We start from the raw sequence: 23,704 nt of genomic DNA, 5'->3' as shown, positions 1-23,704 counted from the left end.
TGGAGAGAGAAAATGGCTAATTGGGCCCAATTTGGACATTTTCACTTAGAGGTGTACTCACGTTTGTTGCCAGAGGTTTAGACATTAATGGCTGTGTGTTGAGTTATTTTGAGGGGACAGCAATTTTACACTGTTATACAAGCTGTACACTTACTACATTGTAGCAAAGTGTAATTTCTTGTGTTGTCACATGACAAGATATAATAAAATATTTACAAAAATGTAAGGGATGTACTCACTTTTGTGAGATACTGTATGTAACTATTGCAGCAGGAGGTTTTCAGCTCATTCAGGTAATAGTTCCATTATTCAGTCTTCTCTGGCTTCTGGATCAGGGTGAGCAGCAAATGATCATGGATGGCTGGAACGGAAACATTTCTCTCGCTGAGGTCTTGGTTGGGACCAAGGGTTGGTTTCCAACTGTTCTGGTAATGCCAGCCAATCAGGTACCGCTAGGGCTTCTCAGTCTAGAAATTGGAATAGTTGTTAATTTTTTTTTTTTTTTTTGTAACAAGAATTTTATTTTACAAACAGATGGCATGTTCAGGCAATGCTTCCAGCATTTGAGGCGATCCTAGGCCACAGGTCTGCACATTCTTTTGCCACTGGACCCATTATAGCTGAACCTTTCATCTCTCCTTTATTATTCACTATCACCCCTGCATTGTCTTCAAAATACAAGAACACACCATCTTTTCTCCAGTATGATTTTCGTTGTCTTATTACCACTGCAGGATGCACTTTTTTTACAAAGTTCAGGTTTTCCTTTTTTAACTGTGGCCATCACCATGTCACCAGCACCAGCAGCTGGCAATCTGTTCAGGCAACCTTTGATTCCTTTTACAGAAATGATGTACAAAGTCTTGGCACCAGTGTTATCAGCACAGTTAATGACCGCTCCCACAGGGAGACCGAGGGAGATGCGAAACTTCGCATCAGAAGAACCTCCACGATCCCTCTTAGACATCTTGGTCACCGGAAAGAGCGGAATAGTTGTTTAAATTGAGCAGGAGGTTGGAGGTGGAAGTCTCAGTTGTCCTTTTTGGCAGTAAGGGAGAGGGGAAAACCTCAGTAATATGTTGCTCCCTGGGTGCGCAGGTATTACAGTAATGGATTCATCAGGTACCGGTGATTTAGCATTTGGGGCACAGATCTGGAAACAATTACACCACGGCTCGGTCAAAATTCATGGTGTCCGGTCACCACACCTCACATTGTATGTCCTCCTTAATTGTATTGAAATCCATCCTGCAAATCGTGGGGCATAGATCTTCTTGCTAAGAAATTTGGGGGTTTCAAAAATAATTTTATTTTATTTTTCCAAAATGAATGTAGTTACCCTTATAGCATTTATTTTAATTTATTTGGTCTCTCTAAAGTGTAGTATTGAGTTATACAGATGTGGAATAGGTAGAAGCCACTGATCTTCATAATGAATCTCAACACTCACTAGCCATGGATAGTATATGGAATAGCAGCCATGTGGTCATCTTATAAAAGAGAGGAAATAAGGATTTTATTATAACGAAAATGAGTATGCTACATTATGTTATCTTGAAGTACAGTGTACTATGCTACAGCTTTAGCATTCAAATATGTAATGTAAGTAGGACTATGTGCTTCTGATTAGAGTTACTGCTTGCCTTTATCCACCTCAATACAGGGCACTTAAACCCCCTTCCTGCCCAGACCAATTTTCAGCTTTCGTGGAAAAAAAAGAAAACGCATTTTTTTTACACAAAGTTGTCCATTTATAGTTGTGCATAAATTGCACATCTCATTTCTCAACCACCTATTACACTTTTGAAGGCCCTGGAGCACCAGGACTAAGGAATTGCCCACAAAATGACCCTATTTTGGAAAGCAAACACCCCAACATATAATCTATGAGGCATAATGAGTCTTTTGAACGGTTATTTTTTTTCCAGATGTTTTTGGAAAATGTGGAAAAAAAATAAAAACGCATTTTTTTTACACAAAGTTGTCCATTTATAAGATATTTCCAACACATAGCAAATACATAGCAAAATGACACCCCAAAATACATTCTGCTACTCCTCCTGAGTATGGCGATACCGCATGTGTGGGACTTTTACACAGCCTGGCCACATACAAAGGCCCAACATTGAAGTAGCACCATCAGGCGATCTACGAGCATAAATTGCACATCTCATTTCTCAACCACCTATTACACTTTTGAAGGCCCTGGAGCACCAGGACAAAGGAATTGCCCACAAAATGACCCCATTTTGGAAAGCAAACATCCCAACGTATAATCTATGAGGCATAATGAGTCTTTTGAACGGTTATTTTTTTTACAGATGTTTTTGGAAAATGTGGAAAAAAAATAAAAACGCATTTTTTTTACACAAAGTTGTCCATTTATAAGATATTTCCAACACATAGCAAAAATGACACCCCAAAATACATTCTGCTACTCCCCCTGAGTATGGGGATACCACATGTGTGAGACTTTTACACAGCTTGGCCACATACAGAGGCCCAACATCCAAGTAGCACCACCAGGCGTTCTAGGAGCATACATTACATAGATAATTTCCTGGCAACCTATCATTTTTGAAGGCCCTTCATATTTCTAACACATAGCATGTACATACCAAGAATTACAGTCCAAAATAAATTCTATTGTGGAAGGGATAAAAAAAGTATTACCTGTGCTTTTAGTAGTGTCCACAGAAGAGAGCACTGGTCCAGGCAGCAATCAGGGATGTGCTTAGCGACAGCAATAATAACTATCCAGGCAGCAGGCAGGAATATTGTCTATAGTTGGCACAGCACAGTCCATAGGAATTGTCCAGGCAGAGACAGCCAGCACAGCCATAATATTGGTCCTGGTACACTGTTACCTGCAGACACTCATTATTGTACCGCTCTCCAGCCCTTCATAAACATACTGCCTCTTGCTACAGCGAATTATTTGCATAGTCCAGGTAGCAGGCAGAGGTGTGGTCCGTTCATGCGGCAGGCAAAGGCATGATGGCAGTAAGTCAGCAGAAGGCTGAGGGCCGCAATCGGGTAAGACCTGTGCACAGGGGCACAGGGGTAGAGGCTTCGACCCACCCAAATTTCTATGAAGCCTCCGGACTCCAGACCCTAATCCAGAAATTACAAAACCGGGAGAAAACAAAAAATATTGTTATCTCCATCCGGAAAAACTTTTCTGGAGCCCCTCACATATGTGAGACCCCTGTGTACTATAGTAGCAGGGCAACAGATCAGTCCAAGCGGTAGGCAAAAGCATAGTCCATAAAACAGGCCAGGGTCAGTTAACGTGCAAGCAGTCCAAGCGGTAGGCAGAAGCGTAGTCACAAAACAGGCCAGGGTCAGTTCACGAGCAAGCAGTCCAAACGGTGGGCAGAGGCATAGTCAAAACAGGCCAGGGTCAGTTCATGTGGAAGCAGTCCAAACGGTAGGCAGAGGCATAGTCAAAAGGCAGGCCAAGGTCAGTTCACATTGAAGGCAGTGGCATGGTTATTTGGGGAAGCATGGAAAATGATCAGCGAAAATGGGGAAAATATGGGCTAATAACTTAGGGATGTATGATACAGTTCGAAGCATTCACCAATGCAAAGGCCAGGTTGGGAGGGACACTGGGGACAATGGAAGCTGGTATCTTTTTGAAAACCTCTTCTGCTGCACACGCAACATCTTTTTTGCCGTCTTCGGCCTGCTTCCGATGGTGGAATGTTGTACGGGAAGTGGCGTTCATGAAGTCGGCTAACAGCATCAGAACGAAGTCCTTCTGGGAGGGGTCTTTGTTGATAGATGAGGGACGTGACTACTACTTCTATGAATTTTAGGAAGGGGGCGGGGCTTTCTGTGGATTTTGTGTAGATTATGTAGGAATTGTAAATGGCTAAATGGATTAGATATATTGCTACCTTCTTGTACCAGAATCGGGACCTCCTTATTGACAAATAGGGCTGAATCATTTGGTCATTGAAATCCACCCCCCTATGTAGAGATTATAGTCTTGGACACATGTAGGTTTTTCAATGGGACCTCGTCTTCGCTGAACTACAACTGTAGTGTCATCATGAATGGTGGACATCATGTGCACGTTCCTGTTATCCTTCCACCTCAAGGCCAGCACTTCATTACATCTCAGTGTTGCTCTTTCCCCCCTTTGCAGCCTTTTGTTCACTATGGATTGTGGGAAGCCCTTCCTATTTTTTCTTGAGGTTCCGCAGGCCAGGGTTTTTTCAATATATAGGTGTCTGAAAAGGGGCAGGCTGGTATAAAAGTTGTCCAGGTATATATGATAGCCTTTTTTCAGAAGTGGGTAAGCCATGTTCCATACGATTTTTCCAGTTGTGCCCATGTAGGCCGGGCACTCAGGGGGCTGGAGCTGAGAATCTCTTCCCTCATATATGCGGAACGCATATAGATATCCCGTGGCTCTCTCACACAGCTTGTAAAATTTGACTCCATATTTGGCCTTTTTGCTAGGAATATATTGTTTTATTCCTAGCCGGCCTGAAAATGGTACCAGGGACTCATCCACACATATATTCTTCTCGGGGACATAAAGTTCTGCAAATTGTTGGGAAAATAAATTTATCAGTGGGCGAATCTTGTATAGCTTATCGGAATTTGGATGATTGCGGGGAGGGCACTGGGTGTTGTCGTTAAAATGAAAGAATCTCATAATCATCTCATATCGGGACCTGGACATTGCGGCAGAATACATGGGCATATGGTGGATGGGGTGGGTGGACCAATAGGTATGTCCTTCATTTTTTTTTGTAAGTCCCATATTTAGGGTGAGGTCCAAAAACAATTTGAACTCCTCCAAATTTAAATCTCTCCACTCAAACGGACGGGCATAAGATGATTGGGGGTTGCTGGCAATATACTGCTGGGCATACAAATTTGTCTGGTCCACAATGAAAAAAAATTGATCTCTGTAAAATTTTGGGTGTTGGCCTGCACACCTGGCTGTGCTGTGAAAGGGGGAATATTTGGTGATCCCGAGTTGGAAGGCAGACATGTTGGGTTGGCAAGACCATCTGGCATGTATGTAGCGGCCCTGGTTCTTGGGGGACGTGACACTCCAGTAGTTGGGGGAGTTGAATTTCCTGTGCTGGAACTCAGGTGTGATGTGGCAGCACTGGTACTGGGCATTTGTGCGCGGGGCCTATCTCTGGTGGCAGCACTGGTACTGGGCCTTTGTTCCTGGGGCCTATTGCTGGCGGCAGCATTGATACTGGGCCTTTCTTCCTGGGGCCTATTTCTGGTGGCAGAGCTGGTACTGGGCCTGGGAATATAATCCTGGTTGCTGGCGGCTTCCTGGTTTCCAGAGTGTCGTGCCCTTTTAGGAGGGACCCATTCTTCATTCGAATCATTGCTACTCTGGATCGGTTCAAATGCCGAATTTGATTCGGAATCAGAATTGGACTCTGATGAGAACTCCCCGGTGCTCTCATCAGTCATAGAGAGGATTTGGAACGCCTCCTCACTAGTATAAACTCTTTTGGACATGGCTGTGTGGTGGGTAGCTGTGCGACGGGTGACAGATGGGTGGCAGGTGGCGGTCACTGATGGGCTGTGCGATGGGTGGCAGGTGACGTTCACTGAGAGGTGATGGTGTGATGGGCGATGGTCACAGATAGTTGACAGGCGACGGTCACTGATGGGTGACAGGTGCACCGCTGATGGTCACTGATGGGTGACAGGGCACAGTCACTGATGGGTGACTGGTGAGAGGGCACGGTCACTGATGGGTGACAGGCCACGGATGGTGACAGGTGATAGTCACAGATTGTTGACAGGCGACGGTCATTGACAGGCGACGGTCACTGATGGGTGATGGTGGCACCGCTGATGGTCACTGATGGGTGACAGGGCAGGTCACTGATGGGTGATGGGTGCACCGCTGATGGTCACTGATGGGTGACAGGGCAGGTCACTGATGGGTGATGGGTGCACCGCTGATGGTCACTGATGGGTGACAGGGCACGGTCACTGGTGGGTGACGGGTGACAGGGCAGGTCACTGATGGGTGACGGTGGCACCGCTGATGGTCACTGATGGGTGACAGGGCAGGTCACTGATGGGTGACGGGTGCACCGCTGATGGTCACTGATGGGTGGCGGGTGCACCGCTGATGGTCACTGATGGGTGACAGGGCACGGTCACTGGTGGGTGACGGGTGACAGGGCAGGTCACTGATGGGTGACGGGTGACAGGGCACGGTCACTGGTGGGTGACGGGTGACAGGGCACGGTCACTGGTGGGTGACGGTAGCACCACTGATGGTCACTGATGGCAGTCTCTATGTGACAGGTGCACTTTTTATGGGGTGACTGTTGGGTAACAGATGACAATTGGTGGGGGCGATGGGACAGAAGTGGTGTTGGTGCAGACACTACAGTACATAGATCTGTAACTCACTGCTCCTGGCTCTTCTCTCCTCACACTGGAAACGGTGTGTGAGGAGAGAAGGGCTAGTAACAGCTAGTGACAGCTCTTTGTTTACAGTTAGTGATCGGCTGTGAATGGATCACAGCCGATCACATGGTACACAGCCCTGGCCAATGGCTGTAAACTATCGTCGGTGACGAGCAGTGTTCCCGGGGAACACGCCGCCACCGACGTGCACGCACAGCGCGCTCACGATCGTGCGCATGCGCCGTGCAATGCGGGGATGTACCATTAGTGATCGGCCGTGACTTCATCATGGCCGATCACGTGGTAAACAGCCATGCCCAGTGGCTGTTCACCCCTGTCGGTGACGAGCGGTGTCTCGGTGACACGCCGCCACCGACAGTACAGGGCTGCGCGCTCACGATCGTGCACATGCCCTGTTTAAACGGGCCCACGTCATATGACGTCCGCCCAGAACAAGAGGCTTACCGTCCTGCCGTCATATGACGGTGGGCGGTAGGCTACTGGTTAAGCATGTTTTTGTGTTGTGCATTTTATGTATTTGGGTGTGTTTTATATGTGTTTCTGTTTTACTGCTTTAAGTGGTGAACAAGTGAAATCATTATATTAAATGTATAGTGGTTTGGTACACAGCTTATTTCCTAATTAATTATGGTCAGAACTAAAACATAGAACATATTTTTAGATAAGGACAATATCAAATATTTCATACAAATGAGCTTTGGTCTCATTTTCACATTTTGTTCCTTTATCTCCCTTGCTCAGCTGTTGAAAAAAAAAAGCCTGTGTGTACCGTTGATTTCTCGTCACTGCATCTGTACAGCTTTAAAACTCTGAATATGAATATGGGTAGGAGAAAAACATTTTTAAATTATTGCAGTTCAGTTTTTAGTGTTTATCTTAACTAAATAACTTGAGACGGCATTGTACGGTACCACACTCAACTCTCGACTAAATATCTTTGTTTTTGTCACAGGAAAGAAAGGTAAACAGTGCAGGGGTGTAAATTGTGCAGCCTTTACATTTTCTTAAATGTAGGAGGCAGTTAAGTGACAATGGGGTGAGTAACATCTAGATTGTACCTCCTTATTCAAAATACTTACCATACATAATAGCAAGAATGGCACTCATTATAGCACTACCACACAATGTAACATTATTTTTCATGCTTGGTTAACTGTAATCCAATTTACCACTTTAAACATTTAATTGAAAAGCTCTTCTGTATGAGTAAACATGGTCTGCATTTGTAAAATGGAAACAATAAAATACAAATTTATTTTCTGAGTATTTAATAATACCCTTCAACTGTTCTCTGACAGTTGCAAGAGTGAATAATTGGTGACTGCACCTTGAACATTGGTACCTTATTCCATAAATTACAGCATGATCAAACATGATAACAGAAATGCATGAATCAGTTAATGCTTATAAATAACAATGTCTCCTTTTGTTTCTTGTCTGGATTCTCAAGTTATAACTGATTTTATCATATTGTGATTTACTCAGCCACCTAATGTTTATAAATCAGCTCAACAAACCACGCAGATCAGTATTTTTCACATAATCCTGGTTCGATGATGCAGATTGCAAACTCTACAATTTTTGGGGGGATATTTTACAAACATAAAACTCAAACTTTATGCAGATCCAAGGGCAGAGTTTCAAGGTTTATGTGATTTATTAAAACAGTCATACTTTTTGAAGTCTTGTCCCTGAAATGTCTGTGTTTCAGTGCAGACTTTATTATGAAGCTCCCAAACATCCAGATGTAAGGACCAGGCCTATTCTGACACACTTCTCTCCTACATGGGAAAATCAGTATTTTGCTAAGAACCCCCAAACATATATACAGTGGGGACGGAAAGTATTCAGTCCCCCTTAAATTTTTCACTCTTTGTTATATTGCAGCCATTTGCTAAAATAATTTAAGTTCATTTTTTTCCTCCTTAATGTACACACAGCACCCCATATTGACAGCAAAACAAAGAATTGTTGACATTTTTGCAGATTTGTTAAAAAAGAAAAACCGAAATATCACATGGTCTAAAGTATTCAGACCCTTTGCTCTGTATTTAGTAGAAGCACCCTTTTGATCTAATACAGCCATGAGTCTTTTTGGGAAAGATGCAACAAGTTTTTCACACCTGGATTTGGGGATCCTCTCCCATTCCTCCTTGCAGATCCTCTCCAGTTCTGTCAGGTTGGATGGTAAACGTTGGTGGACAGCCATTTTTAGATCTCTCCAGAGATGCTCAATTGGGTTTAAGTCAGGGCTCTGGCTGGGACATTCAAGAACAGTCACAGTTGTTGTGAAGCCACTCCTTCATTATTTTAGCTGTGTGCTTAGGGTCATTGTCTTGTTGGAAGGTAAACCTTCAGCCCAGTCTGAGGTCCTGAGCACTCTGGAGAAGGTTTTCGTCCACAATATCCCTGTACTTGGCCGCATTCATCTTTCCCTTGATTGCAACCAGTCGTCCTGTCCCTGCAGCTGAAAAACATCCCCACAGCATGATGCTGCCACCACCATGCTTCAGTGTTGGGACTGTATTGGACAGGTGATGAGCAGTGCCTGGTTTTCTCCACACATACAGCTTAGAATTTCGGGCCAAAAAGTTCTATCTTGGTCTCATCAGACCAGAGAATCTTATTTCTCACCATCTTGGAGTCCTTCAGGTGTTTTTTAGCAAACTCCATGCAGGCTTTTATGTGTCTTACACTGAGGAGAGGCTTCCATCGGGCCACTCTGCCATAAATCCCCGACTGGTGGAGGGCTGCAGTGATGGTTGACTTTCTACAACTTTCTCCCATCTCCCGACTGCATCTCTGGAGCTCAGCCACAGTGATCTTTGGGTTCTTTTTTACCTCTCTCACCAAGGCTCTTCTCCCCTGATAGCTCAGTTTGGCCAGACGGCCAGCTCTAGGAAGGGTTCTGGTCATCCCAAACATCTTCCATTTAAGGATTATGGAGGCCACTGTGCTCTTAGGAACCTTAAGTGCAGCTGAATTTTTTTTTGTAACCTTGGCCAGATCTGTGCCTTGCCATAATTCTGTCTCTGAGCTCTTCAGGCAGTTCCTTTAACCTCATGATTCTCATGCGAGCTGTAAGGTCTTATATAGACAGGTGTGTAGCTTTCCTAATCAAGTCCAATCAGTATAATCAAACACAGCTAGACTCAAATGAAGGTGTAGAACAATCTCAAGGATGATCAGAAGAAATGGACAGCACCTGAGTTAAATATATGAGTGTCACAGCAAAGAGTCTGATACGTAGGACCATGTGATATTTCAGTTTTTCTTTTTGAATAAATCTGCAAAAATATCAACAATTCTGTGTTTTTCTGTCAATATGGGGTGCTGTGTGTACATTAATGAGGAAAAAAATGAACTTAAATGATTTTAGCAAATGGCTGCAATATAACAAAGAGCGAAAAATTTAAGGGGGTCTGAATACTTTCCATCCCCACTGTATACAAATGGTGGTTGTTGCAATCTTTTATGACACGAGGTATTTGCACAGTGGTTTTTCAGACACAATTTATTGGGAAAAAATACACGTTAATGAATTTAAAAAAACACACACAATATATAACCCATTTCTTGAATGAAAGATGATGTTATGCCGAGTAAATAGGTACCCAACCTTTCATGCTTTAAGATTGTGCACGCTCGTGGAATGGCGCCAAACTACAGTATGGGGGATATTTTACATTTTTTTACAGGTTACCAGTTTAGAGTTAGAGAGGAAGTACTATAACGTTCATGGTGATACCTCATGTGTGGTGCGAACCCTGTTTACAAATGTGGACATGATCTACATATGCGTTTGCCACTGCGCGGAAGCATGGGGGGGCACTTTAATTTTTTTTATTATTATTTATTATATCACATTTTTTTTACACTGTCCCTTTTAAAAAAAATAAAATAGAGTTGAGCAGAGTCCATCTTTCCTCTGCTAATCTCTATGGCCAACCGCCATAACCACCAGATCGGTTCCCGGGCTTCTTAATTACATAGTTACATAGTTACATAATAGGTGAGGTTGAAAAAAGACACAAGTCCATCAAGTCCAACCTATGTGTGATTATATTTCAGTATTACATTCTAAATGTATATGGAAAGAGGTCAGCACCGGACAAAAAACATATAATATAAATGTACCAACATCCCTAAAAAATAGTAATAAAGAGAAAATCTGTTGGGAATGGGACTTTAAAGGTACTTCATGTATACACAGAAAAACAATTTAATAAAAGTATAAAACATTTATTCAAAGAAAAAAAAAGTACACATTTAAGACACAATAAAATATGCAGTCATGGTCCTGGGTATGCACACCTATCTAAACCCTGACCTAATGAAAAAACTGGAGTTGCATGTACAGAGTTCCTGCGTCATAGAATTTCAACATGTTTTGCTGAGTCGGCTTCATCAGGAAAAGGACAAAGGCATTCAGGTACTAAATATCAAAACCAATAATTTGTATAGAGCCTTAGGTGTATAAACAAAAACAAAAAACAAAAGATTGAAATTAATTAACATATCACAATACACAAAGAAAGATTCAATTTTAACACAATATAGCATTGTAAGTGCATGATTAATGTTATTATGAAAAAAATAAAAAAACAAAAAACCCCAACCCCCACAACCCGGAACCCTTGCCCCGTACCTTGATGGGTCCCGGAGTGAGCACCGCTGGGAGGGGGGGAAGGAATCACATGCCCCAACTGCCTGGACCCCAGACTAGTCCCTATAGTGTCAGACTTCCCGTAGGGGGGGATGGGTTTTCACTTAGGTCAAACAGGTAAGCAGTGCAGCAATATCTGCAACAAATGATACATCAAGGTAAGAGTAAATATAAAGGGGAATATATATAGGGGAAGCACCAGTTCATAACCAATTGTAAATTAACCGTACTCACCACACTCCCATATCTCTATAAGTATAATAGTGTACACGCCCAGAGCTCATGCGGACAGGGCAATCAGTAACTACATCAATAGATTCACTTCGTATGGTAAACTTCACGTCATCTACACAACTAAGACATATAGGCATCTATAAGACATTGTCCTCTACGGAAACACCCGACCCCAATTCATAATGCCAGAAAGTGTATATAGAATAAAGGGTTTTCTCACCTCAAAATGGCTGTTGCTTAAGCTAATCCCGTCCTCAACAGACAGTAAAACGCTCCACAATAGCATTTCATTAAATACACAGAGCCAACTGACTGACAGTTGGTTCTGTGTTTTGGAGTCCATGTATTCACATTGCGGAGCTCAATGCTCTTTCCTGCAATGATCAATCGACAAAAATTACATTTGCCACATGGGTAAGTCCCAGGGGACTTATTTTTAACCATGTTTGTACTGCTGTAGTGGCTAGTGACCAGAGTGTCTCTAAGTGAACGGGATCTCCTATAGGTTATTTCTGGATGAGGTTTAATAAATTTACAGACTTTTTGATCAGCGGTCAATAGATACCAGTATTTGTTATAGATTTTACATATCTTAGCGTGTTGTCGGTTATATTTAGTAATGATTCGCGTTGATGTAGAGGATTTGTCTTGCTTAGGTTTATACAGCAGCCTATGTCTATTAAGGTTTTTCACTCGATTGAATGCTTTCCTTGGGCATGTGCTACTATAACCTCTAATCAAAAGACGATCGCATAAAGCATTGGCTTCCCTTTGAAAATCTGCATCCTGTGTGCAGTTACGTTTAAGTCTTAAGAATTGACTGTGCTGTATGCTTTTGATCAGTTTTTCAGGGTGTGAGCTACTAGCGTGTAGCAAACTATTTCCCGCCGATGGTTTCCTAAACAGGGTAGAACAGATCATCCCTGTATCGTCTGTAAAAATTTCCACATCCAGATAGGTTATTCTTGATTGGTCAAATGTGTATGTGAATTTTAGATTATATGTATTCACTTGTAGATTTTCCAAGAATTTTTGCAAGTTTTCTTTTGAACCTGCCCATATCATGAATACATCGTCAATGTAATGATGCCATGAAATAATTTGGCCAATATTACCTTTTACCCTGCTAGATGGAAACCAGATGCAGTCATAGTTTCCGGTTTCCGGGTGTCAGTCCGTGCTGCATGCACCTCCTTCTTTGCAACCGCGGGGCACCAGTTGGGCGTGACATCACACGCTGGTTTTGGCGCCATGGGAGGATATACCTCAGATTGTGCAGATGTATTTTGACATGGCCCAGGAGCTCATGGCATTTCACGGCGGGGTTCTTGCAAGGTAATTACTTCATTTTGGCACTGTGATTGCTTGTGTTCCCACTTGGAAATCTGAGGGCCTCTTTACTGATCTAGATACACTTTTCATGTTGCAGAGATCGCCTCCAGCCTTCTTTCCTTTTTGGCAATTTTGGCTCTGTTCCTCTCTGCCACCCCCATGTAATTTCCCATGTTATGTGCCTGTTGAGGACGGGATTAGCTTAAACAACATTCATTTTGAGGTGAGAACACCCTTTATTCTATACACACATTCTGGCATTATGAGATGGGGGTTGGGTGTTTCCGTAGAGGACAATGTCTGATAGATGCCTATATGTCTTATTAGTTGTGTAGATGACGTGAGGTTTACCATACGAAGTGAATCTATTGATGTCGTCAAGGATTGCCCTGTCCGCATGAGCTCTGGGCGTGTACACTATTATACTTATAGAGATATGGGAGTGTGGTGAGTACGGTTTATTTACAATTGGTTATGGACTGGTGCTTCCCCTACACTCAAGCTGCTTTATATTTACTCTTACCTTGATGTATCATTTGTTGCAGATATTGCTGCACTGCTTACCTGTTTGACCTAAGTGAAAACCCATCCCCCCTATGGGAAGTCTGACACTATAGGGACTAGTCTGGGGTCCAGGCAGTGGGGGCGTGTGATTCCTCCCCCCCTCCCAGCGGTGCTCACTCCGGGACCCATCAAGGTACGGGGCAAGCGTTCCGGGTTGTGGGGGTTGGGGTTTTTGTTTTTTTTTCATACTAACGTGAATCATGTACTTACAATGCTATATTGTGTTAAAATTGAATCTTTCTTTGTGTATTGTGATATGTTAATTAATTTCAATCTTTTGTTTTTGTTTTTTGTTTATACACCTAAGGCTTTATACAAATTATTGGTTTTAATATTTAGTACCTGAATGCCTTTGTCCTTTTCCTGATGAAGCTGACACGGCAAAACATGTCAAAATTCTATGACGCAGGAACTCTGCACATGCAACTCCAGTTTTTTCATTAGTTTTTCCATGACTGTAACTGTAGTTGCATATTTTATTGTGTCTTAAATGTGTACATTTTTTTTCTTTGAATAAATGATTTATACTTTTATCAAATTGTTTTTCTGTGTATATATGTCAGTATTACATTGTATATCCCTGTATGTTGTGGTTAGGGATGAGCTTCGAATTCGAGTCAAACTCATGTTCGACTCAAACATTGGCTGTTCGCAAGTTCGCCGAACAGCGAACAATTTGGGGTGTTCGCGGCAAATTCGAATGCCGCGGAACACCCTTTAAAAGTCTATGGGAGAAATCAAAAGTGCTAATTTTAAAGGCTTATATGCAAGTTATTGTCATAAAAAGTGTTTGGGGACCCGGGTCCTGCCCCAGGGGACATGGATCAATGCAAAAAAAAGTTTTAAAAACGGCCGTTTTTTCAGGAGCAGTGATTTTAATAATGCTTAAAGTCAAACTTAAATTTCATAGCTGGGGGGTGTCTATAGTATGCCTGTAAAGGGGCGCATGTTTCCCGTGTTTAGAACAGTCTGACAGCAAAATGACATTTCGAAGGAAAAAACAAGACAAGAAGATGAAGAGACGATGAAGAGAAGAAGATAAAGAGAAGAAGATGAAGAGAAGAAGAGAAGAAGGAAGAAGAGAAGAAAACGAAGAGAAGAGCGGAAGCCTCCCCCCATGCCATGGGTGCGGAGCGGCCGGAGGAGAAGAAGATAGAAGATGCCGCGGAGGAGATGCTGGACGAGAATGCCAGAGGAAGAACCAGAAGAGCCAGAAGAGCCAGAAGAACCAGAAGAAGAAGATGAAGGAGGATAGAAGAAAGAAGAAGCATTTAAATAAAGGAATTGTCAAAAACTGTCTCTTGTCATTTTTAACATTTTTGACAGGTTTTTAGTGAAATGGTAGCGGTACTTTTGTACCCCCTAATCATTTCACACAGGGGGGAGGGCTGGGATCTGGGGGTCCCCTTATTAAAGGGGGCTTCCAGATTCCGATAAGCCCCCCGCCCGCAGACCCCCACAACCACCGGCCAGGGTTGTGGGGATGAGGACCTTGTCCTCATCAACATGGGGACAAGGTGTTTTGGGGGGCTACCCCAAAGCACCCTCCCAATGTTGAGGGCATGTGGCCTAGTACGGTTCAGGAGGGGGGACGCTCTCTCGTCCCCCCCTCTTTTCCTGCGGCCTGCCAGGTTGCCTGCTCTCATAAGGGTCTGGTATAGATTTTTGGGGGGACCCCACACCATTTTTTTTTTAATTTTGGCGCAGGGTTCCACTTAATATCCATACCAGACCTGAAGGACCTGGTATGGAAGTTAGGGGGACCCCCACGTCATTTTTTTTTTAATCTTGGTTCGGGGTTCCCCTGTGGGGAATAACCATGCCCTTTTTATCAATGAACTTTTATGTGTATTGTCGGACCGGCAATGCATTAATAGCCACGAGTAGTTTTAAATGATTTTTTTCCCTTTCAAATGTCATTTTGCTGTCAGACTGTTCTAAACACGGGAAACATGCGCCCCTTTACAGGCATACTATAAACACCCCCAGCTACGAAATTTAAAGGGATATTACACTTTTATTGTTTCACTTTAAGCACTATTAAAATCACTGCTCCCGAAAAAACTGCCATTTTTAAAATTTTTTTTGCATTGATACATGTCCCCTGGGGCAGGACCCAGGTCCCCAAACACTTTTTATGACAATACCATGCATATAAGCCTTTAAAATTAGCACTTTTGATTTCTCCCATAGACTTTTAAAGGGTGTTCCGCGGCATTCGAATTTGCTGCGAACACACCAAATTGTTCGCTGTTCGGCGAACTTGCGAACAGCCCATGTTCGAGTCGAACATGAGTTCGACTCAAACTCGAAGCTCATCCCTACTTATAACTAATATCCTCCAGAACCTCTATTAGCTTTGTTGCCCTTCTTTGTACTCACTCCATTTCCAATACTTTCTTCCTAAGGACTGGTGCCCAGAACTGGACAGCATACTCTAGGTGGACCAGAGTCTTGTAGAGCGGGAGAATTAATGTTTTATCTCTGGAGTTGATCCACTCTTTAATGCATGCCAATATTCTGTTTGCTTTGTTAGCAGTAGCTTGACATTGCATGCTATTGCTGAGCCTATCATCTACTAGGACCCCCAGATCCTTTTCCATCCTAGATTCCCCCAGAGGTTCTCCCCCTAGTGTATAGATTGCATTCATATTTTTGCCGCCCAAATGCATTATTTTACATTTTTCTACATTAAACCTCATTTGCCATGTAGTTGCTGTTAATTTGTTCAGATCTTCTTGCAAGGTTCCCACATCCTGCGGAGAAGTTATTACCCTGCTTAGCTTAGTATTGTCCGCAAATACAGAGATTGAACTGTTTACCCCATCCTCCAGGTTGTTTATGAACAAATTAAATAGGATTGGTCCCAGCACAGAACCCTGTGGGACCCCACTACCCCCCTTGACCACTCTGAGTTTTCCCCATTTATCACCACTCTCTGAACTCACCCTTGTAGTCAGTTTTCAATCCATGTACTCACCCTATGGTCCATGCCAACGGACCATATTTTGTACAGTAAACATTTATGAGGAACTGTGTCAAATGCCTTTGCAAAATCCAGATACACCATGTCTATGGGCCTTCCTTTATCTGGATGACAACTCACCTCCTCATAGAAGGTTAATAGATTGGTTTGGCAAGAACGATTCTTCATGAATCCATGCTGATTACTGCTAATGATACCATTTTCATTACTGAAATCGTGTATATAGTCCCTTATCAACCCCTCCAAGAGATTGCATACTATTGATGTTAGGCTAATTGGTCTGTAATTCCCAGGGATGTATTTTGGGCCCTTTTTAAATATTGGTGCTACATTGGCTTTTCTCCAATCCACTGGTACCATTCCAGTCAGTAGACTGTCAGTAAAAATTAGGAACAGTGGTCTTGCAATTACTTGACTGAGTTCCCTAAGTACCCTTGGGTGCAAGCCATCCTGTCCCATTGATTTATTAATGTTAAGTTTCCCAAGTCTAATTCTAATTCTGTCCTCTGTTAGCCACGAGGGTGCTTCCTGTGATGTGTCACGAGGATAGACACTGCAGTTTTGGTTACTGAAGCCCCCTGATTTCCTCGTGAAGATTGAGGAGAAGAATAAATTCAGTACCTTCGCCAATCTCCCATCTCCCATCCCAGATGTCCTTCCTTAATCTTTATGGTGCCAATATGGGCTGTCCTCCTTTTTAACTGTTTCCATACTTAAAGGATTTCTTGGGATTTTTTTGCTCTCCTCCACTATGTGTCTTTTGTGTTCTATCCTAGCCGCCCTAATTGCACCCTTACATTTCTTGTTGCTTTTTTTATAAAGTCTGAATGCTAATGATGATCTCTCAACCTTGTATTTTTTGAAGGCCTTCTTTTTTACGTTTATATATACATTTTTACATTGGCGTTAAGCCATTCAGGACTTTTGTTCGCTCTTTTAAATGTATTACACAATGGGATTCCCTGGCTAATGCCCTTATTTAATATGCTCTTAAAGCGAACCCATCTCTACTCCATGTTCTTTGTTCCTAAGATTTTATCCCAATTTATGCCTTCTAGCAAGGTTCGTAGTTTAGGGAAGTTGGCTCTTTTGAAATTCAGTGTCTTTGTATTTCCCTTATGTTTCCTATTTGTGTGATTTATACTGAAGCCAATTTACCTGTGATGGCTGTTTCCTAAATTGCCCTGTATTTCCACATCCGTGATCAGGTCTGTATTGTTAATCAGTAGATCTAGTAACGCTTTATTTCTAGTTGGTGCGTCTACCTTCTGACCCATGAAATTGTCCTGCAAGACATTTAGGAACTGGCAAGCCTTAGACAAATGCTTGGTTCCCTCCGCTCAGTCTATGTCTGGATAATTAAAATCCTCCATTATTGATAACACTTCCCATCCTTGCTGCTAATTCAAATTGTGATAGGAGGTCCGTCTGCCTCTCCTCGCTCAGGTTAGGGTGCCTATAGCATACTCCCAGTATTATTTTCCCCTTAACTTCATCCCTTTGGAGCTCTACCCATAAGGATTCCACCTTCTCCCTAGCTCCCTTATTGATGTCATCTCTTACATTCACTTGTACATTATTCTTGATATTAGGGATGAGCCGAACACCCCCCGGTTCGGTTCGCACCAGAACCTGCGAACGGACCGAAAATTTGCACGAACGTTAGAACCCCATTGATGTCTATGGGACTCGAACGTTCAAAATCAAAAGTGCTCATTTTAAAGGCTAATTTGCATGGTATTGTCCTAAAAAGGGTTTGGGGACCCGGGTCCTACCCCAGGGGACTTGTATCGATGCAAAAAAAACTTTTAAAAACTGCCATTTTTTCGAGAGCAGTGATTTTAATGATGCTTAAAGTAAAAAAAAAAAAAAGTGAAATATTCCTTTAAATATCGTACGTGGGGTGTGTCTATAGTATGCCTGTAAAGTGGCGCGTTTCCCATGTTTAGAACAGTCCCTGCACAAAATGTCATTTTTAAAGGAAAAAATCTAATTTAAAACTGCTTGTGGGTTTAATGTAATGTCGGGTCCTGGCAATATGGATGAAAATCAGTGAGACAAACGGCATGGGTATCCCCCAGACCATTACCAGGCCCTTTGGGTCTTGTATGGATATTAAGGGGAACCCCGCACCCAAATTAAAATAAGGAAAGGTGTATATACTCTGAACAGCAGTATACAGGCAGTGCAAACAAGACAGGGACTGTAGGCTTGCTATTAAGTAGAATCTGTTTGTAACTTTTAACGGGTACATTTTTAACGTGTTTAGCTCCAGCCAAAAAATCTTTTTTAAGCTTTTTGGAAAACATAGGGAAGGGTTATCACCCCTGTGACATTTGTTTTGCTGTCTTTCCTCCTCTTCAGAAGATTTCACCTCACTTTTTGTCCCAATGACAAATGTTTTTTGAAAATTTGGGTTTTTTTGTGGAACAAGGATTGGAAAGCATCAGTGGAAAGGAGAAATGTTTTTCCCATATTAACTCTTACAGGAGAGAATTTCCCTTCCTAGGGGTAGATTTCATCTCACTTCCTGTTGTCTCCTTCCGTTTGCAAGTAGGAGTCATTTGTAAGTTAGATGTTTGAAAGTAGGGGCCTGCCCTATATACTCAGCAGAAATTTGGGCCTTAGGTGTTGTTGTGGCCACAAGACTGTAAGCCCTCACAGGGCCCTGCTGTGAAATATTAGATCAAGAATTGTAATTACATGCCCCTGTTGAACAAGGGCAGAAAAATTGGGCCTTTGGTGGTGGTGGTGCCACAACACTGTAAGTCCTCACTCGCTCTTGATGGGTGCAGAAATGGGCCCTGCTGTGAAATATTAGATCAAGAATTGTAATTACATGCCCCTGTTGAACAGGGGCTGAAAAATTAGGCCTTAGGCACTGGTGCTGGTGCCACAACACTGCACCCCCTCACAGATACTCTAGTTGGAACGCAGAAATGAGTCCTGCTGCAAAGTATTGCATCAAAAATTGTAATTACAGGCCCCTGTTAAACAGGGGCTGAAAAATTGGGCCTTAGGCACTGGTGCCACAACACTGCAACCTCTCACAGATACTCTAGTTGGAACGCAGAAATGAGCCCTGCTGCAAAGTATTGCATCAAAAATTGTAATTACATGCCCCTGTTAAACAGGGGCTGAAAAATTGGGCCTTAGGCACTGGTGCTGGTGCCACAACACTGCAACCTCTCACAGATACTCTAGTTGGAACGCAGAAATGAGCCCTGCTGCAAAGTATTGCATCAAAAATTGTAATTACATGCCCCTGTTAAACAGGGGCTGAAAAATTGGGCCTTAGGCACTGGTGCTGGTGCCACAACACTGCAACCCCTCACAGATAGTCTAGTTGTAACGCAGAAACGAGCCCTGCTGCAAAGTATTGCATCAAAAATTTTAATTACACGCCCCTGTTAAACAGGGGCTGAAAAATTGGGCCTTAGGCACTGGTGGTGGTGCCCAGAACCAAAAATGTTCTTACAAGCTATCAGCGTGATGATTGAGGAGGAAGAGGATAATTACTCAGGGATAGTCACTCAGCATCAGCATAGGCAGTCTTTGAAGGTATCTGAGATTTCAAAAAAAATTATTCGGTTACATCAGCATCAGGTGCTTGGTAGCTGGTGGTGATCCAAGACTGATTCATTTTTATGAAGGTCAGTCGATCGACCGAGTCGGTGGACAGACGCACCCTGTGATCGGTTACAAAGCCTCCAGCAGCACTCAATGTGCGTTCCGAAAGAACGCTGGATGCAGGACAGGCCAGTAGCTCAATTGCATACTGTGCAAGCTCTGGCCAGTGATCCATCCTCAAGACCCAGTAACCCAGAGGATTTTCGGTGGGAAAGGTGTCCAAGTCAGATCTTGCCCCTAGGTATTCCTGCACCATGTAAAACAGACGCTGGCGATGGTTGCTGGAACCGATCATACCTTGGGGCTGCGGACCAAAAAATTGTCTGAACACATCGGTCAGACGGCCACCTTCTCCACCGCTCCTTCTTTGACTGACGAAGCCTCAGCAACACGTTGTCCAGAAACAGGAGTTTGTAACCTCCCAGTCTCTGGGAACGCATTGCACAGACCTTTCTGCAAGGCCTCCCGAAGATGTTTCATCCTCTGCTCCCTCTGCGATGGCAAGATAAGGTCCGCAACCTTACCCTTGTAACGTGGATCAAGGAGGGTTGCCAGCCAGTATTGGTCCTTCTCCTTGATACCACGAATACGAGGATCCTTACGCAGGCTTTGCAGGATCAGGGAGGCCATGCAGCGTAGGTTTGCTGAGGCATTCGGTCCGGAGTCCTCTGGGTCACTAAGGACGACATGGTCCGCAGCCACCTCCTCCCAGCCACGTACAAGTCCATGTGTTTCTTGGGACTGATCCCTTAAAGACTGCTGCTGATGCTGAGTGCCAGGCTCCACCTCCATACTGACACAATCTTCCTCCTCCTCCTCCTCTTCCTGTGTGATCGGCGGGCACGCAGGAACAATGTCTGGATAAAGGGGGCCTTGAGAGCTAAGGAAGTCCTCCTCTTCCTGCCTCTGTTCTGCCTCAAGTGCCCTGTCCATTATTCCACGCAGTGTGTGCTCCAACAGGTGGACAAAGGGGACAGTGTCACTGATGCATGCACTGTCACTGCTCACCATCCTTGTGGCCTCCTCAAATGGTGACAGGACAGTGCATGCATCCCTGATCATGGCCCACTGGCATGGGGAAAAAAACCAAGCTCCCCTGACCCTGTCCTGGTGCCATAGTCGCACAGGTACTCATTGATGGCCCTCTGCTGCGTGTGTAGCCGCTGCAGCATGCCCAACGTTGAGTTCCACCTGGTGGGCATGTCACAGATTAGGCGGTTCTTGGGCAGGTTAAACTCCTTTTGGAGGTCCGTCAGCCGAGCACTGGCATTATATAACCGGTGGAAATGCACACAGACTTTCCTGGCCTGCCTCAGGACATCCTGTAAGCCCGGGTACCTGCCCAAGAACCGCTGCACCACCAAGTTAAGGACGTGAGCCAAACAGGGCACATGGGTCATTTGTCCCTGTCGGAGGGCAGAGAGGAGGTTGGTGCCATTGTCACAAACCACCATTCCTGCCTTAAGTTGGCGTGGCGTCAACCACCTCTGAACCTGCCCCTGCAGAGCTGACAGAACAGAGCCTCTGTTCTGCCTCAAGTGCCCTGTCCATTATTCCACGCAGCGTGTGCTCCAACAGGTGGACAAAGGGGACAGTGTCACTGATGCATGCACTGTCACTGCTCACCATCCTTGTGGCATCCTCAAATGGTGACAGGACAGTGCATGCATCCCTGATCATGGCCCACTGGCGTGGGGAAAAAAATCAAGCTCCCCTGACCCTGTCCTGGTGCCATAGTTGCACAGGTACTCATTGATGGCCCTCTGCTGCGTGTGCAGCCGCTGCAGCATGGCCAACGTTGAGTTCCACCTGGTGGGCATGTCACAGATTAGGCAGTTCTTGGGCAGGTTAAACTCCTTTTGGAGGTCCGTCAGCCGAGCATTGGCATTATATGACCGGCGGAAATGCACACAGACTTTCCTGGCCTGCCTCAGGACATCCTGTAAGCCCGGGTACCTGCCCAAGAACCGCTGCACCACCAAGTTAAGGACGTGAGCCAAACAGGGCACATGGGTCATTTGTCCCTGTCGGAGGGCAGAGAGGAGGTTGGCGCCATTGTCACAAACCACCATTCCTGCCTTAAGTTGGCGTGGCGTCAACCACCTCTGAACCTGCCACTGCAGAGCTGACAGAACCTCTGCCCCAGTGTGGCTCCTGTCCCCCAAGCACACCAGCTCAAGCACCGCATGGCAACTTTTGGCCTGCGTCCTTGCGTAGCCCCTTGAACGGCTACGGAGCACCGCTGGTTCCGAGGACAAAGCACAGGAAGAGGCCATGGAGGAAGAAGAAGAGGAGGGGGTGGAGGAGAGAGGTGTGTCACAATCATTAGCATTTTGGAGGCGTGGTGGCGGAACAACCTCCAACACTACTGCACCTTGTCCTGCATCCTTCCCAGCTGCCAGCAGAGTCACCCAATGCGCCGTGAAACTTAGGTAACGTCCCTGTCCATGCCTGCTGAACCATGAGTCAGCGGTAATATGCACCTTACCACTGACCGCCCTGTCCAGCAAGGCATGGACATTGCCTTCCACATGCCGGTAGAGAGCCGGAATCGCCTTCCGTGAGAAAAAGTGGCATTTGGGTACCTGCCACTGAGGAACCGCACATTCCACAAACTCACGGAAGGGGGCAGAGTCTACCAACTGAAAAGGCAGCAGTTGAAGTGCTAGCAATTTTGCCAAGCTAGCATTCAACCGCTGGGCATGTGGATGGCTGGGAGCAAACTTCTTTCGGCGGTGCAGCAGCTGGGGCAGGGAAATTTGCCTGGTACAATCTGACGTCGGTGTAACAAAAGCAGATTGCCCAGAAGTACTTTGCTGTGACACACCTAATTCTACACCTTCATTCCTCTCAGTGCAGGTCTCAGAGAGGACTGAAGGTATAGTGGGGTTGGAGATCTCAGCTGATGAGGAGCAAGGAGAGGTCCTCTTTGTTCTTTGGTGTGGGTCTTTTAGATACGCTTGCCAACGAACTGCATGGCAGGTCAACATATGTCTGGTCAAGCATGTGGTACCCATGCGGGAGATGTTTTGGCCACGCGAGATACGCTTGAGACATATGTTGCAAATAGCAGCGGTGCGATCTGATGCACTCGTCTCAAAAAAGGCCCACACCAAAGAACTTTTTGAATAATGCGCAGAGACTGCAGTGCCCTGCACATGTGGAGCTTTGGGGTGTGATGCAGTCAAGGTGCTGCCCTTAGGCTGGCCCCTGGAGGGCATCCTGCCTCGTTGGTGATGTGCCGCCTCCTCCTCTCTCCTATCAGGCACCCACGTTGAGTCAGTGACCTCATCATCCCCTCCCTCCTCATCACTGGAGCAAACCTGGCAGTATGCTGCAGCAGGGGGAGCATGACTGCCAGATTGCTGTCCTTCTTGGGCACCCCCTCTGTCCGTGCTCACGTTACCTTCATCGAGCTCAGTATCAGCATCAGAGCCTTCCAAACGCTGGGCATCCTCCTGGAGCACTGTGGTCAAACAGTTTGAGGGACTCCTCAAGAGGATATGGTGGGGCTAGGGAAGGAGTCACTGATGACATTGAGCCAAGGGAAGAGGCCGCTGCTTTGCCAGACAAAGTACCCTGGGCATGGGTGAGAGAGGATGAGGAGGATGAGGACGGCTTGGTCATCCACTCGACCAAGTTTTCCGCATGTTGCGGCTCAACACGGCTAGCTGTCGAAAAAAAGGCCAAGCGTGTCCCACGGCCACGTGCTGATGAGGATGCACCGTCTCCACGACCAGCACTAGACCCAGAGCCTGCTTGCCCTCTCATTGGCTTGTGACTGTCTGCCTCTCCTTTTTGGCCTTCCAGACATACTAATGGCCTGTAGCTGCACTAATCTGGGATATATATATATATAT

The 23,704-nt window shown here is 44.7% G+C and overlaps 1 pseudogene; it reads right to left on the bottom strand.

Moving 5' to 3' along the window:
- Window positions 1-483: 483 nt before the first annotated feature.
- On the bottom strand, window positions 484-1,024 carry LOC141124701 (large ribosomal subunit protein uL14-like; annotated as a pseudogene).
- Between the last annotated feature and the right edge of the window lie 22,680 nt (window positions 1,025-23,704).

The sequence above is a fragment of the Aquarana catesbeiana genome, linkage group LG01 (genome assembly GCF_042186555.1).
Source record: "Aquarana catesbeiana isolate 2022-GZ linkage group LG01, ASM4218655v1, whole genome shotgun sequence".
Taxonomy (NCBI): Eukaryota; Metazoa; Chordata; class Amphibia; order Anura; family Ranidae; genus Aquarana; species Aquarana catesbeiana.
This window is presented reverse-complemented; position numbering and strand designations above follow the sequence as displayed.